We start from the raw sequence: 15,616 nt of genomic DNA on the forward strand, positions 1-15,616 counted from the left end.
GTAACAAAAGTATACAGTGACCAACAGTCTAGAAAATGAGTTCTTGTTTTGGTAAACATCAAACTTACTGTTCCTCTCAGTAAGACTTAAGCAAATAAGCCTTGATGCTCTTGATATTGAGCATGCTCTGCTGCTGTCATCCTACTGGAGAAAAGGAATACTAGCATTAAGAGGAAGCAAAAAATGTTAAGCAATAGTAAAACCTTGCACTAATATTTTTGCACTTACCTCATAATTAAAAATAAACGCAAATCTATGTGCTTCATAGCCTGTTTTGTCTATTCTGTTTTGGACTGGAGTTGTGCAAAAATGTCGCTGATATACTCTGATTTACATGGTTGTGAATCCAGAATGAGGGCCCTTTTTGGTTAATAAAATAAAGCAAGCAAGATACTTGTGTTCTCAGAGGGCATCCCTCTTATGTACTTCCTCAGCTGTTTGTTCATATGATTTGTACAGGTTTGCTCTGATGCTGCAGAGACAATTTGCTATTCTCATTGTTTTATGAGTTTTGCAGTGGAAGAAATCTGGAGAGAGACTTATATCCTGCTTCTTGTTTCTGTTTCTATGATTGACTGGGTTAATTCTGCTTATAGGTGTGCTGGGGCTGCCAATAATCTCTTTTAAGGTGGGTATGGAGATTACTTGTCTTTGCCTGCCTGCAGACAGAGAAGCTGAGCTTTGCTGCTGCTTGTGCTGTCTGGAAACAGCTTCCCCCTGTGAGAAATACCTCTGTAATGATTACCAGGCAGTGAATATACAACAGAATAGCTAACAGTATCTGTTGATTCAGTGTGGTAAAAACAGTCTAGTCTCTCATACAGTTGTTTCACAAACAGTTCCCAACTGAATTGCTGAAAGAAACATTGAAATGGGTGTATTTTATAGACATATGTAAGTTTTGTGGTGTAAGCTGCGTGCTTCCTTTTCCTAATTCGTTTCATACTGTACATGGTTCCCTTTCCTTTGAAATTTTAGTTTCCTACACCAGAAACTCTATGAAACCTCTTTCCTTCTCTAATATTCACCTTTCAATACCTTCTTCAGCACTGCTAGAGCATAGTCCTTCACTCTCTAAATTCTGCTATAACTCACTGGTGTCTATTATAGTCAAAGCTACTAGGGATAGTAGGAAAGGTACCTACAGAGGAAAATCATAAACAGCAATCTGATTTTCTTTTTTTCTCGATTTTTGCAAGATATCCTTGACTAAGTAATTGCTAAGGTGTGGCAATGAAAGCCAAGATTAGCAAAGTAGTCTTTGGATAGGTTTTTCTTTGAAAAAATCTGTGCATCCTTCCAGCTTGGCTGAAACATCTCTTCTGTATTCCTAGACTTTAAAGCATTCTTTATCTGCATTTTATTGTAAATGGGTGTCTTGACTGGTCAGGGTTCCTTCCAGAGAAATATAAATGTGAGATACTAGTGTACAGAGAATACATGGGCTGAAGGTTGCAAGGAGAGTTTAGAAAACAATTTGTTTGTTCCCATTTTTATTCATTCGACCACGGAGAAGGAGAGATGTTTCTGTGAGTTAAAGCATACCTCTCAACATCATGTGTCCTCTCATTCTGAGGTGGCAGAAGCTGTTCAGACGTGGTGGTGGTGGTGGTGTTCAGGTTTGGTTGATATCCAAACAGGAAGGTTGGGAAGATGAGTTAACTGGGACTCGTTCATCTCCTTGACAACAGGATCTGGTGTCTGGTTGTGTGCTGAGTCCCACTTGCTCCCGACAAGCCTGTGCAAAACTCAACTGAAGGATTATTTACTGATATTGCGGGGTCTGCCTTGAGTAAGTGACCGTGAGAAAAGCTGAGGTACAAATCTGCAGTTTGTGAACTACACTGTGGTTATTGCCCAGCTTCATCTGCTTCCAGGGTTGGGTAAGACACCTGATGTGGAGTAGCTACCAAAAGATAACTAAAACTTAAATCCATGTCCAGCTTAGTGTGTAACTTCCTCCTGGAGCATCAGGAGGACATTGCCTGAGTGCAGAGTGCATGTCTCCTGCTATGCTGGAACAACACCTGTGTTTCTTGGAGAGAATCTTCCTCATGGTGTATCCCTAAGGGAGGAAATGTTTAACAGCGTGGGTCAAATAATGATAGAAAAGCAGAAAAGAGGCAGAATTAAGATCAACAAGCAACAATGAAAAGAGGTTTTGCAAGTGAAAGCTGAAAATATGTCAAGCCTAGATAATTTTCCTGATTCCAGACTGGAGTTGTCTTAAGGATGTGTTGCAGCACCTTCCCTGTACAGACACATCAGCTATCTGGATTGTAGCCCTGGACAACAATGCTTTGAACTTTGTTTATTTTACTGACTAGAGAGTAAGGTATAAGACCAGTGAGCTAGCAAATATTATAATTGATTAACCGCTATGATCAGATTTGAACAGTTATGCTATTTTGTTTCTGAACCAGCGTGTTTCCAAGTCAATACAAGCCAGCATGAGGGATTTACAAGCTGCTGCTGCTGTTAATTCATGGCAACACTAATAAATTTACTGAGATGTCACATAATGGGAATCATTCAGATTAGTATACTTAAAGCCATGGTGTCAGCGGTGTCGGTTAAGCTCAGAAACACAGCTGATAGCACTGGCTGTATGAGCAGTTTCTCGGAGTATTGTTGGGGAAAATACTTCCTTTGCAGTTGTTGCACTACCTAGCAGTAGGGAGAAGGCACATAGTGATGCTAAAGATTAAACATAAAAAAATAAAAATCTGTGGCATATCAGGAATTTATATATCTGTGCATAGAGATGACCTAAAACTCTTGACCTTATCTTTTGCCTTCTGTTAACAGATGTGAAGCTGCTGTTCTGTGATTTCTGATGACAGTTCAATACCTCTTTCCTATTGGGACTGGCTTATCCCATGAATGGTGGGAGAAATCGGAGCCCTGCAGCTCATATTATCTATCTTGGTATTTTATATCATGTCTGTCAATCATTGGAGTATTGAACAAGGCCATTTCACATCACCCAGATGAGTGCTGAGACAATGACTTTGTGCTGCAGAGTAATATCATGTTTTGCTTTTATAATTCTGTACATTGTACTGCAAAATGATGAAATTCTTTTTTCTTATAATATCCCACCATTATTTACTTTTTTCATGGACAAAGGCCAAGCAGATGCCCTTTGTTTCCTGCGCAATAAACTTGGTGGTAGCAAGGAGGAATAAGCTGATTTTTCAGGGGTACTGACTGAGCAGTTGAAAAGCCTGCAGCAAGTGCAAATAGATGTTGTTTCATTTTATATTAAACACTTTTATTCTAGAAAAAAGGCAAACAAACTTAGGAAGCAGTGTGCAGTTTTGAAGTGAACAACACCTTTCTGACTAAAAATCCTTATGTGTCTGTACCTAGAAAGTCTTCACACTCAGGCCTGTCCTTCCAAAATTAGCTGTGGACTAAACTGTTTTCGAGGGGGGGATTCCCCTGGAGGAAAGGCAGGAAAGCCACCGCTGGAGTTGGAGCTGTTGGAGAGCAACTGGCAAATACCAACAGGTGACAAGAAAAAAAAAAAGTCACTTTTGCTTCAGCGATCTTCTAGTTTTGGATCCTGCCCTCTGCTTACAGGCAGGTATGGGTAATAAATAAATCATACATCACAGTGAACACTTGTATGGTACCGAGGGTGTTACAAGGCAATGAGGCCCAGTCTTCTGAACTGTCATCTGAAAGGATGTGTTTAAAGTCTACAATTTCAGACTTCATAATACCCCTATTGGCCAAGGCAAGCATGGGTTCCTTGACAGACTTCACTCAATGAATACAGATTTATGGTTAATTAGATATTTTATTTGGATTTTTGACCATCTGCTATCCATCATCTGCCAGGCACCTGCTTTGTATCCTTATTAATAACGGGTCATGACTTGTGCTTGTGTGCAGGATGAGCTGTGGTCTGCCTGGGCCCATTTTGTGGCAGACTTGGGAGTTGCTGCTTTTGCTGTGCTTGTTCCACAGCAAAGCAGGGTAGGTCTAGGCTCTGCCTTGCACCCCTCTCTCAGACCTCGGGCCTGGCTGTGGTTTTTCAGGTCAGGCATCCTGCCCGAGGGTGAGCGGGATGTAGCATCACTGTTAAGTTAGCATTGTTTCAGAGTTGCTGCCTTGCCATAGGTTAAAAACAAAACTGCTGGAAGTCTAGTAGCTCCAGTATTTTTTTGACTGTTCTTTCTCAGATTGAATTCCTATAACTATTTCTTGCCTCTGCTAGTTTTCTCTGCTTTATGTTCTTGCAACTCAGGACCTGTGAAGTTATCAAAAGGAGCAAAGACAGTTCTTTCATTCTCAGAGGACAGCATCCCTGTATCCATTAGAAAGTTCAGTTAACTGTTTATATATGACATTTAAAGCAGTCTTGCTTGGTACTGGCCTGATTTTTCAGATGATTTACTAAGCACCCAAGCTCCCTTAACTTTAGAGGAATCTGGAGAAGATGATATCTCCAAACAGTCAGACCCATAATCACCCTTGTACTCAGATTGAAGAGATGGTCAGTGATGGTGACCTTCAGGTGCTGAAACATAGACACCTAGTGCCATTTTAGACATATTGCAATGTTCTGCCTGGTCTCTGGCTTCCACTCCACGAAGATGTCTCCTGTAGGTCATGTGGTAGATGTCTTGCTTACACTAGAGACTATAAGTCTCTGCTGAAGTGCCTGAATGGCTCATCAGCTCTTCATTCGTATGATTTGGTTCAGTGGCTGAGGGGCAGCATAAGCAGATACTGGGAGTACAGAGTTTCAGCTCAGTGATGGGTACTGATGCCATATATATGTTTGTCCCTGCAAGGTCATGAAGACAAGCAGTATAGGAAGGGTAACATATTGTAATGTCAGAGGACACAGAAAGCACTCATTATTTACCTTGGAACAGAGAATGGGACATAATTCAGTGCCAAGCACTGAAGACATGAAAAAGCATGAAGACCATTCCTGCACTCTTCTTGTTCTCCCTTCTCATATTTATTTATTTGCTTCAGTGCCAATTAGAATTCCTTTAGTCTCTTTAAGCTGCAAGTCTCTAGTGTATTGTGGAGCACCCCTGGGAGTGAGGACATACTTGAAACGGAATGGCAATGAATTTTTGCTGATACAGAAGAGTGCTACAGCATGTGCTCTGCCACAGTTAACTCACAGAAAGTTCTAGCGTGCTACCAAATATGGTTTTAGCAAAGAAGCTCTCCAGAGTAATTATTGGACTACACAGAGCAAGTAACTACTAAACCCTGAGCTCCTTAGAGTATAAGCGGAGTGCCTTAGGGACTTCGGGTAATAACCCCTGGTTTGGTTTCTTACATTAGTCTACCCTACCTAGAAAGGCAGTGGATGACACACACATAACCTTATTGCATTTCACATTTTTCTCATTTTCTTGGTGTCCTCTGTGAGAATGGCAGGGGGGAAACAGTACGGTGCATAGACCTGTTAATATCATCAGATGTCCTCTGCAAAGCAGGTTGCTAAGTCTTCTCCACACAAGAAGGGACAGGAATATTGTTTTTTTTGTGAGATGGTGGGAGGTGAAGGGTTGGAGAACAAAAAGCCTCAGTGTGATGGCACGGACTTAATCCATGCTTGGGAATAAAAGTGAGGGTATTGTACAAGGAAAAAAGAAAAACATCTTAGGGATAGCTGACTCAAGCCAACAAACCTCCCTAAACCTTAAATGATGTATGAGAAACTCAGAAGTGTTATTTGAAGAATCTTCCCAGTTAGACACCTTCTGCTTATAACAATTACCTATCAGCAGATACCGCAAAGTTACTACCGCTTTTGTGAGGAGCCATTGATGTTTTAGCAAAATGCTTCATTCTGGTTTTTTTTCCTTTGCTGGACAGTTGCCTTTTATTAGCCAAGACCTAGCAGTGATTGATTTTTGGAAAGAAGGATTGACATTTGAATAGTCAGTGCTGCAGTGACCTAATTCTTGTAATAGCTTGATAAGAAGCTCCACAATGAATTGTGCTTATGAACAGCTGTATCTTTCAAAAACATTTGCTCCATGAGAATTTTAATCTCATCTCTGCCTAACTAACTAAACGTGTGAAAATATAAAGATTTCCCAATGACTCTGCAAAGCTGCATTTGAAATGAGTTAAATGGTGCAGAAAGTGGGTCCTGACTGATCTGTCAAAACGTGAGAAATGCTGTAATGTCACAGAGAGTTAACTCTCATTAGGAATGGGGTGTAGAGGTGGCGGTGGTGTGTGTCTGGGGCTTGGCATGCTGGTTTTGCTCACATTGCTTTTTTACCTCATCTTCTGCCTCGGGTCTGGAAAAGTTCCTTAGCTGCTGGCACCGCTCCTCCTACCCTGCCTTCCCTTGCACCTCCTTGTGTTTCCTTCCATCCTCACACCCTTCTCCCCACTCCCTGGTTTTCTTCCTTTTCCTCTTCTCTTAATCATTACACCTTCCTTGCTTCTTCAGACCCCGAGTAAAGATGAATCTATATACTTTTACTGATAATTTTAAATCATAAGTCTTTATTTTGAGATGAAAACTTGTGTTCTATCATTTGGTCTTGTTAAACACACAACATAGAGAAATAATGTATTAAATAGTTTAAGGGGAAATTAAAATAGGAAAAGCTAAATATATATACATATATATATATATGTATATGTATATATGTATTGACTTTCCCAACTTCATGATTTTCTTTTTTGGTTAAATAATGCTCAATAGATCTTCCTAGAGTTAACTTTTTAGTAGTTTAATATTGAGGTTGTTTATGTCAATAACTTACTGCTATGTAACAAATTTGCAGAAGGTTCAAGACAATGATCTTTTGGCTGCTTTTCAAATCAATAGGAATAAATGAGGCATTTCAACAGTTATTTTTCCATTGAAATTACATTTCACTCAGGAATAATTTCATGGAAATAGGCTGCTACAATTAGAAGTAACTTAAATTAGTGATGATCCATTTCACAAAGCCTTTCCCCAGAACAGAACAGACAGAAGTGCCTCTCCCCAATAAAATACTCCTACAAAAAGGATCTTTCTGTTTGTGCTTGTTCATTTGAATAGAGAAGAAAATCAATTTGGTGTTAAAGCTTTTCTGTTTAGAAAAAAATCCACCCTCAACAGAATCAAGTTAACTAATGGAAAAGCTATTTTTCTGCCAAGAGGCTGCATCATTAAACTGGGTATTAGACAAATGAGATCCTAATGCGTTTTAATAAAAAACAATATATTTCTCCCTTCGTTCTAAAACCCTGTGGTCTTGCGTATTTTTTGTGCTTTGGCTACTGGCTATGTGGAGCTCGGTTATAATTGCTCACCTTATAACTCCTTCTGACATTTATACCTAGAGCAGATTGCGTTACAAGAATGTAGATGTATTCCAAGTGCATGAAATATTTTGTAGTTATTCTAGAACTATGTTCAGGAGAAATGAAGATAATTTTGAATGGTTCTTCAACCTCTGAAAATATGAATCTATTATGCATTTTATGCATAGTATGCATATCTTTCTATTCTGCATTGTTCCATTAAAGATGTGCATTTTGAAAAATAATGGAGATATGTAGAAATAGCATTACTCTACGCAACAGTTCTTTTCTTAAGTGTACTGAGTCATGTTTATTTCCTTCTGTGAGTAAAACTGAGTGTTATGACTTTATTTCTTCTACTTGCAGCTAACATTGCAGAAAAAAAGCGCATTGAACACTGAGCCAGATTCTTGTCTGACCCCTGCACCATTGGTTTGAGCCTTTTCACTGAATTCAGTGTTCAGGATTGTTCCTGAGGAGGTGTTAACCCAGGACAGCTTGCTCGCCTTTGGCCTCTGAGCTGCAGCAGGAGGCTGTGAAAGGCAGGGAAAACTGGTGAGAGGGGAACTCTTGCATCTAGTGAATAAGTCATATTTAATTTGTGACTCATGTTGTGAATGCGTCCTACATGATTTTTACAAAAGTAATTTTTCTGTTTTCCCTTCTGTCTGAGAGGTGCTAAGCCTGTCTTCCTCAGCTGTGTGAATCCATATGCACCACCCCTTTCACCTCTTTGAAATTTCCTCTCGTTTGTTTTCTGTTGCTTAAGCAAATCAGTTGTTTGATATCCCTGATGGATTTTTGGCTTCCCTTTTGAATGTGGTGGTTTTTTTGTTTTGTTTTGTTTTGTATTGTATTGTTTTGTTTTGTTTTTTCCCTAATATGCACAGCTCATGTAAACTCTATAGGATTTTCCTCCTTCTGCAGCTTTACTAGTGTTTCAAGCAGGATGAAACTGGAAAGCTTTCAAGTAGAAAACAAGTCTATGTACTGACAGAATAACATGGGTATTAAACACTGTACAGGAAATGCTAGTGATTTTTTTAAATTCCTCAGAGCGGAGTTGGCTCTCTGGTGGGAGAAAGCATTTAAGAAGCTGTTGCTGAGTGTGAAGTGAGCAAACATTGTGCAGGGGAAGCTTTGCCACTGCTGTTTCCCATTTCTTGTTCATGGTTTTCACCTTCAGAGGGCTTTACACACAGTAGATCCACCATGCCGCAGCCCCTTGTCCTGTAGCTTTCCCTGCTGTGCCCACTGCAGGCGGTCCTCCAGCAGAAACTGCAGCCACCAGCTGTGGGCTGTCTGTGTGTTTCTGTGAGCTATGGCAGGGGGTATAGGGGTGGCCTGCTCCTCAGCAGACTTGCTTTTCTCTGGTAGTTGCTCTGGGGGAAAGCACCAAAATCTGCTGCTCCTCTCCAGCCAAGAGGGCTCTGCTAAAGAAACCTTGGCTCTGCATGGGAGAGTGTGCTTGTACTGGGTCTGGCTGAGCTGGAATTGGTTTTCCCCTATAGCAGCCCTCACGGTGCTGTGGTTTATGCTGAGAGCTGGCAGGGTGTTGGTAGCACCCTGGTGTTGTGGCTGCTGCTGAGCAGTGCTTACACAGCACCAAGGCTCTTTCTGATATTTTCCCCAGTGGGACGGGGTGGGCGAGATCTTGGGAGGGGACACAGCCAGGACAGCTGACCCGAACCGACCAAAGGGATATTCCATACCATATGACATCTGCTCAGGATAAAGCTGGGAGAAAGGAGGAAGGGTGTGGGGTCACCCTTGGTCCTCCGAGGCAACCACTACGCGTATTGGAGCCCTGATTCCTGAGAAGGCCCGACATCGCCTGTCCATGGGAAACAGAATAAATCTGTTTGCTTTTCTTTTGCTTCCGTGCATGGACCTTTGCTTCGCTTTGCTTATATTAAAACTGCTTTTGTTTCACCCACAAGGGTTGGTCTATCTTATTTTCCTTCCCCTCTTTGCTCTGTTGAGAAAACAAGGGGAAAGGGGGTGGAAGTGATAGAGCGACTTGGTGGATACCTGGCATTTAGCCAAGGTCAAACCACCACAGTGCTACTCATTACAAACATGGCCAGAGTTTCAGCCACGAGGTAAGCAAAGTGTGCCAAAGTGGAGAGCACACTGAGTGGTGTCTTTGTCGGTCATGTTGGCAGGCTTGCCATGTAAAGTCAGGTGGTGAACATGGTGCTGGTCTTTCAAATATTTGTCTGGGCTTCCTGGTTTTTCATTTTTCAGTTTACTCTATATGGTCATGAAGGAAGGTGATAAATTAAGAAACAAACCCCCAGTGTTTCACCTGTAGTCCTATTGGTAGTATTCATGGATTTGAGTTCATGTAGTACTGGTAGGCAAGAGCATGTATGAAGTCCACCGGAGAGAATTATTTCCCTTTATTGATTGGAAGGCAAAACCCAAAGATCAAATGTGCCCTGAAACCGCTGCCTGTCAGTGTAATCCACACCCCGAGCATAGCCTTCAGCTGTGCCCGGGGTGCCTGTGTGAGTGCAGGCAAGATGCAAAGGTGAATTTTAAACCTTTCCACCCTCCTGCCCCCCCGCACTTTGCCCTGCTCACAGGGGTAATGAAGGTCAAAACCAACCTCAGACTTAAATTTGGGTTGCCACAGGGCTGCTCACCCTTTTCTTACTCATCCAGACTACAAGTGCTGCAGATTTGATTATATCACTGTTAAACAGATGAAGCTTTGTGATCAGTGTGTACCAGTGTCTCACTGAGTGATGGTGGTCAGGTGGACTCCTCTGACATGATTTGTAGTTTCTGTGGTTTTTTAGAATCTTTGCTGCCTTTTTCCCCAAAGGTGCTGAGTTGTATAAAATATAACAGTGTACTTTGCACAGTGAATTGTAGATATTATGTGTCTTTTTACACTGAGTCAGAGGTGAAGCTCTGGACTTGCTTTGTCTGTCATGCCTCATCTATCACAATAGGAACAAAAAAATGTTTCATGGTCTTGATTCAAACCAAATATAAGCATGGAAATTGCCTGCTAACTACCATCAACATCAAGTAATTTTCTCCTATACAGTAGTTATATTTGTTTGTTATGCAGGTTTATTGCAGTCTTCTGGCCAGTGCTCATGATCAATACCCATAAAGGAAGAGAATGTAGAAAATTCAGGGTCTGACTAGCAAAGCCCAGTCAGAAGTACTATAGTTTAGTTCAGCCTGAGAAATATAACATGATAGTATTGTCAGTTTTGTTATCCTGTCCTAGGTTCTCACATACAAAACTGTCTCGAGTATCTGAAGGCCTTTAATTTATGAAATAGTGTAAGCATATAAAATTGGTATAGTTCTTGGGGATAGTGTTGTAATTCCTATTTCACTTGCTGTATTCTGGTGCAGCTCTGAACATGAGGTGCCCTGTTCGTTCCTGGTCTTTACCTATGGACAGTTTTGCCAACTCTGTGTTGTGATTCATCCACTGATTCTTGTTTCCATTAAAAAAAAAAAAAAAAGGTCTTATTTTCTGGAGTTGTATGATTAGGTGAGATTCTCGGGCTTTGTTTAGAAAATTCCTGATCTTTTTTAGTGGTGCAGAGGAATTTGAAAATGTGATCCGTAAGGTCTCAGAGGCTGAAAGAATGAATGTCAGAGGCATTATTTTCAAATTTTATTCATTCTTGATATCTGCTATGGCTTACCATGGCTTGAAGAAGGCATTACAGCCTTAAAGTGCCTGACCCAGATCCTGTTATGATGAAAAGGCAATTATTTTGCTGCACTAGTAAAAAAGACAGGTTGGCACTGAGGCACCTGAATCTGCATTTTTGTTGGAAAATGGATGTCTGCTGCTGTTGTGGAACCACACAATCCTGCACCACTGTGGAGAGCTTTTCCTCTCTGCTCTACTGGTTGCTTTGCACAAATGGTGCTGGCTTTGGGAAACAGTGTCTTCACACAGGTGAATCCTAGGTCTGAGACAAGGTGCCTTCTGTTCTACTTAAGACTTCATGCTTAATAGATACGGTGAGATATAGTCATTTATTTGTTAGTTTGGTGAATCTTAATTCTCAGGAACCCAACAATTCCTGTCCCCAGCACCCCCCAAACATGTCTTGGAAAGTGTCCCAGACCAAATGAAATTCTGTCCTTTCGTCACTGAACTGATGAGCAGCTTTTGTGGCAACTGACTGGTCCTAGCAGAAGTGATTCAGCACCCTGTCTGACTCTTTGGGACAAGGCTTGATTTGGAGAAGAGGTCATATGTGGGCTTTGCTTTTTGTTTACCTATGTGTGTAATGGGGTCAACAGTACTTTCCCATAGTTCAATATGTGGTTCACAGTCTTTTCCATGAGGTGGGCCTTCTGTGGCCAGAGTCCAGTTTATTTAAGAAGATTTCATATGCAAAGTAGTTCACAGCCCGAACTGGTTAATCGTGATGTTCAGAAAAACTTTACTGAAGCCCCCTGAAACTTAAAAGTATGCTCCCTTACTGAAGGTAAGCCATGTGCTGGTTTTGGCTGGGATAGAGTTATTTTTCTTCATAGTAGCTGTTGTGGGGCTGTGTTTTGGATTTGTGCTGAAAACAGTGTTGATAATACAGAGGTGTTTTCATCATTGCTGAGCAGTGCTTACACAGAGTCAAGGCCCTTTCTGCTTCTCACCCCACCCCACCAGCGAGTGGACTGGGGGTGCACAAGAAACTGGGAGGAGACACAACTGGGATAGCTGACCCCAACCGACCAAAGAAATATTCCATACTGTGTGATGTCATGCTCAGCAATAAAAACTGGGGGAAGAAGGGGGAAGGTGGGGATGTTTGTCTTCCCAAATCACCATTACATGTGATGAAGCCCTGCTGTCCTGGAGATGGCTGAACACCTGCCTGCTCGGGGAAAGTGGTGAATGAATGCCTTGTTTTGCTTTGTTTGCGTGCATGGCTTTTGCTTTACCTATTTAACTATCTTCATCTCAACCAATGAGTTTTCTCATTTTTACCCTTCTGATTCTCTCCCCCATCCCACCAGCGGGGAGTGAGCGAGTGGTGGTGTGGAGCTTAATTGCTGGCTGGGATCAAACCACAGCAGTCCCCACAGCTATTGAGAGCTGGCTAAACTTGCTCCTTGAGGTGGTAGAAAGGGGGATGGTCTGGAAACCATTTAGGCACAGGGGTATAGCAAGTAAGTTCTGTTTAAGGACTTCTCACTTGGACACAATTGCACAACAAAGCATCTAAGCAGTTTCCAGAACAGGTGTTGCACCACAGCCTTGGAGCCCAGGCAAAGCTACCCCTGAGCACTGTGCAGCTGCTGAGGTAGGTACACTCTCCAGTTCCTTTGAAATCCCAACTTTTGGCTTTATAAATCCCTTGGCGATCCTTGTAAGAAAATGACTGTGTCAGAGCAAATTATTATTGCTACTGACATAATAATAAAAGGTGAAATCAGACATTGCTTAGAAAATTGAATTCCTTCTATAAAATGCCACTGTCAGGGCTGCGCATTACACAGTACCTGCATTTGCTCATTTAAAGTAGTATGTCGTCTTCAGCTCTACAGCTGGCTTTCGGCTCTTCCCCCCCCACCCCCAGCCCCCAATAATTGGCAAATGACAGGATGTGATTACATGGCCATTTACAGTACTTATTAGCATTTCAGTTATAACATTATCATATAAAACTGACTTAATTGCCCTCTGGGTGTAAACATTTAAATTTTGTAAATGACAGCTCCATTCACTTCTCTGCCACTGTGGAATACAGTATATTACTTCTCAGAAAAGAAAACACAAATTTGTCACGGACGACTACATCCAGTGTATGTGAAGAAGAAAGAGCTTAAAAGATGCTATGGCTCCTTGGGAGTATAGACAAGGATAACAACATAATTTGCATTCAGATATTTGCATATATGGTACAGTAGTTTGGCATGGCTCCTTTGGTTTTTATCTCATAGGAGGGAGGGATTGTAATTTTTCTATTTAGTATCCTAAAAATCACAAAGTCTAGCACTGAAAAAAATCTTTGTAAGAGCATCCATAGCCTTGTTGCTGTAGAATTGTTCCCAGTAGAGTATGTATTGATGCTTTGCCAAATCTGCATTTAAATATACCAATTGATAGCTTGGCATTCATTTCTGTTGAAGAGTATTCCAGAAGCTAAGTGATGGTCTGTCTGGGGATTATTTTTTCTTGGTGTTTAGTCCTAAATTTCATTCCAGTTCTCCCTCTGTTCTTACCTGGTCTGTCCTGTATGTGCTTATTCAGCCAAACTGGACATATTTTTAGCCATGCCATCCCCATTTAAATCTCGTTGCAAGGGACATCTGAACCAATTCAGGGAGCTGTGGCTTTCTACCTTATGATGCTTTTTAAATTCTCATTGCTGATCTCTTTCACTCTGCTCCTGCTCTCAAATGTTGTTGACCATTTTCTTCTGAACTCCCTTCAGATAACAGCTCACTTGGACCACCCAGACCATGTGCCAGATGCTGTTGTGCTGGGGCTGTGGGTCTGATCCAGAAGGAACCAGAGGCAGAGGAAAGCCTCCATTGATTTTGGGTTGGGGTTGTAATAAAGAACCAGGGAATAACATAATGATTCATAACTTAAAACACTGAAATGTGAGCCTGCATCACAGTGCAAAGATGGAGAAGTTGAAGGCTAAGGGTCTTTCACAAGCCATAACCAAGAGGCAACAGCAATAATCCTAAACTAATAATCCTAAAACCCAAACCAACAACAACAACAAAAAAAACAGAGTAATTTTTGCAGGCAAAGGAGGCTGAAGGAGCTTTGTCAGGTTGGGCAGAGCTCAGCTTGGCAGTGGTGGGCTGGCAGCAGTGCAGCAGGAGGTGCTCGCCATGGGCTCTGGAGTGAGAGAAGAGCTGGGGAGGACTGGGGGGCAGGGTAGGGAGCTAGAGGGCTCCCCAGAGGACTGGGAGATTTGCTCACAGACTGGTGGTGCTACAACAGTTTGCTGCTTTGGAGTTTGGTGGGAGCAAGGGGAGAAGAGGTCCACAGAGTTGGTGGGATCTCAGCAGCTTTGAGAGGGTTGTGACTGTGACTGGGGATCAGTGTGGATTCTCTGCTTCTGAAGCCAGCTCCACTCCCACCCTGAGTATGGGGAGAAAAAAGCTGTGTCTGGAAAGATGGACCATCTAGGCTAGGCCAGAGGCACACGTGAAAAAACAAGTGTTTTTCTCCTGTGGTGTTGGGGGCAAGAGTGACCAATGTGAATGTGTCTTTCAGCAAAAGGCCGTACACATGAGAGATGGGAAGAGACTGCCTGCAGTAGAAGAGACATGCCTGTCCCACCTTCTCCCTCCCTGCCATGCTGCTGTCTCAAGCAGTTTTGTGTGTGCCAGTTTGTCTGTCTACAGGCTCAGCATACAGTGAAGAAGGGGATGGCTTCTTCTATTCTCGTCTCACCTCTCCGTTGGAGACCCCTCTGCTCTTGCCATGTAGTCGTGTGACATTTCTCCTGTTTGTGCCTTGCTTGCTCCTAGCACCTTCTTGTTTGGGCATGATCCCACTCGTTTCCTCCATCCCTAGAAAACCAGTCCTTGAGCACTCTTGCCCCTAAACTGCTGCCCCATCTTCTTTTGCCCTTTCTTTCAAGTCACCAGCCCAGTGCTTGAGCACTTGCTTCTTACACTATAGCCAGGAAGAGGAAGGTGAGGAGTTGAAGTGACTTAAACCTATGTAAGGAGCTTTTTGGGTATTACTGCAGTCATGTAAGTCAGGGGCAGTGTCAGAAGCTGCTCAGTCCTCTGCTCTCCCACAGCTGCCCTGGGTTGGACTGAGCGCAGCAGGAATGCCCTGGCTCTACAGCCCTACACATAATGTGCCTTTCAGCTGACAGTCTGACAGGCTCTTCCTTATCTCACCACCCAGTGCTGGGGCCCAGGAATGAAGCTAAAAAAGTTCTCTGGAGCCTGCAGTGCACAGGAATGGTCTCTGCTTCAGGGAATGCTGCCGGGATGGCCTGTCATCCTTCCCAAAGAAGCTTTGTTACCTGAAGCAGAGACTGCCCTCTTTCCCTGAGGTAAGACAACACGAGTGGTATCAGCATTGCTTTTCTCCTCTCCTGCAGTATATTCAGTCTCATCCGGGCTTCCTGCAGAAACCAGGTAAGTTTTCACTCTTCTATCAAAGACCAGCGTTGCATATTTCCATGTCAGACTGAGCTAGTTGGCTGATATCCTTTACATCAGCAAGATTGTTAATTCAGATTGCCTTCTCCTTTCAGCTTTTGTCCAAAATAGTTTAATTCATCTCAGTGTTTCTCTTGCTGACCTTGCACGTTAACTTTTTCAAGTGTCCATGATGAGAAGGCATCTTTGGGAATAA

This window comes from Athene noctua, chromosome 1 (genome assembly GCF_965140245.1).
Source record: "Athene noctua chromosome 1, bAthNoc1.hap1.1, whole genome shotgun sequence".
In the NCBI taxonomy this organism is placed as follows: Eukaryota; Metazoa; Chordata; class Aves; order Strigiformes; family Strigidae; genus Athene; species Athene noctua.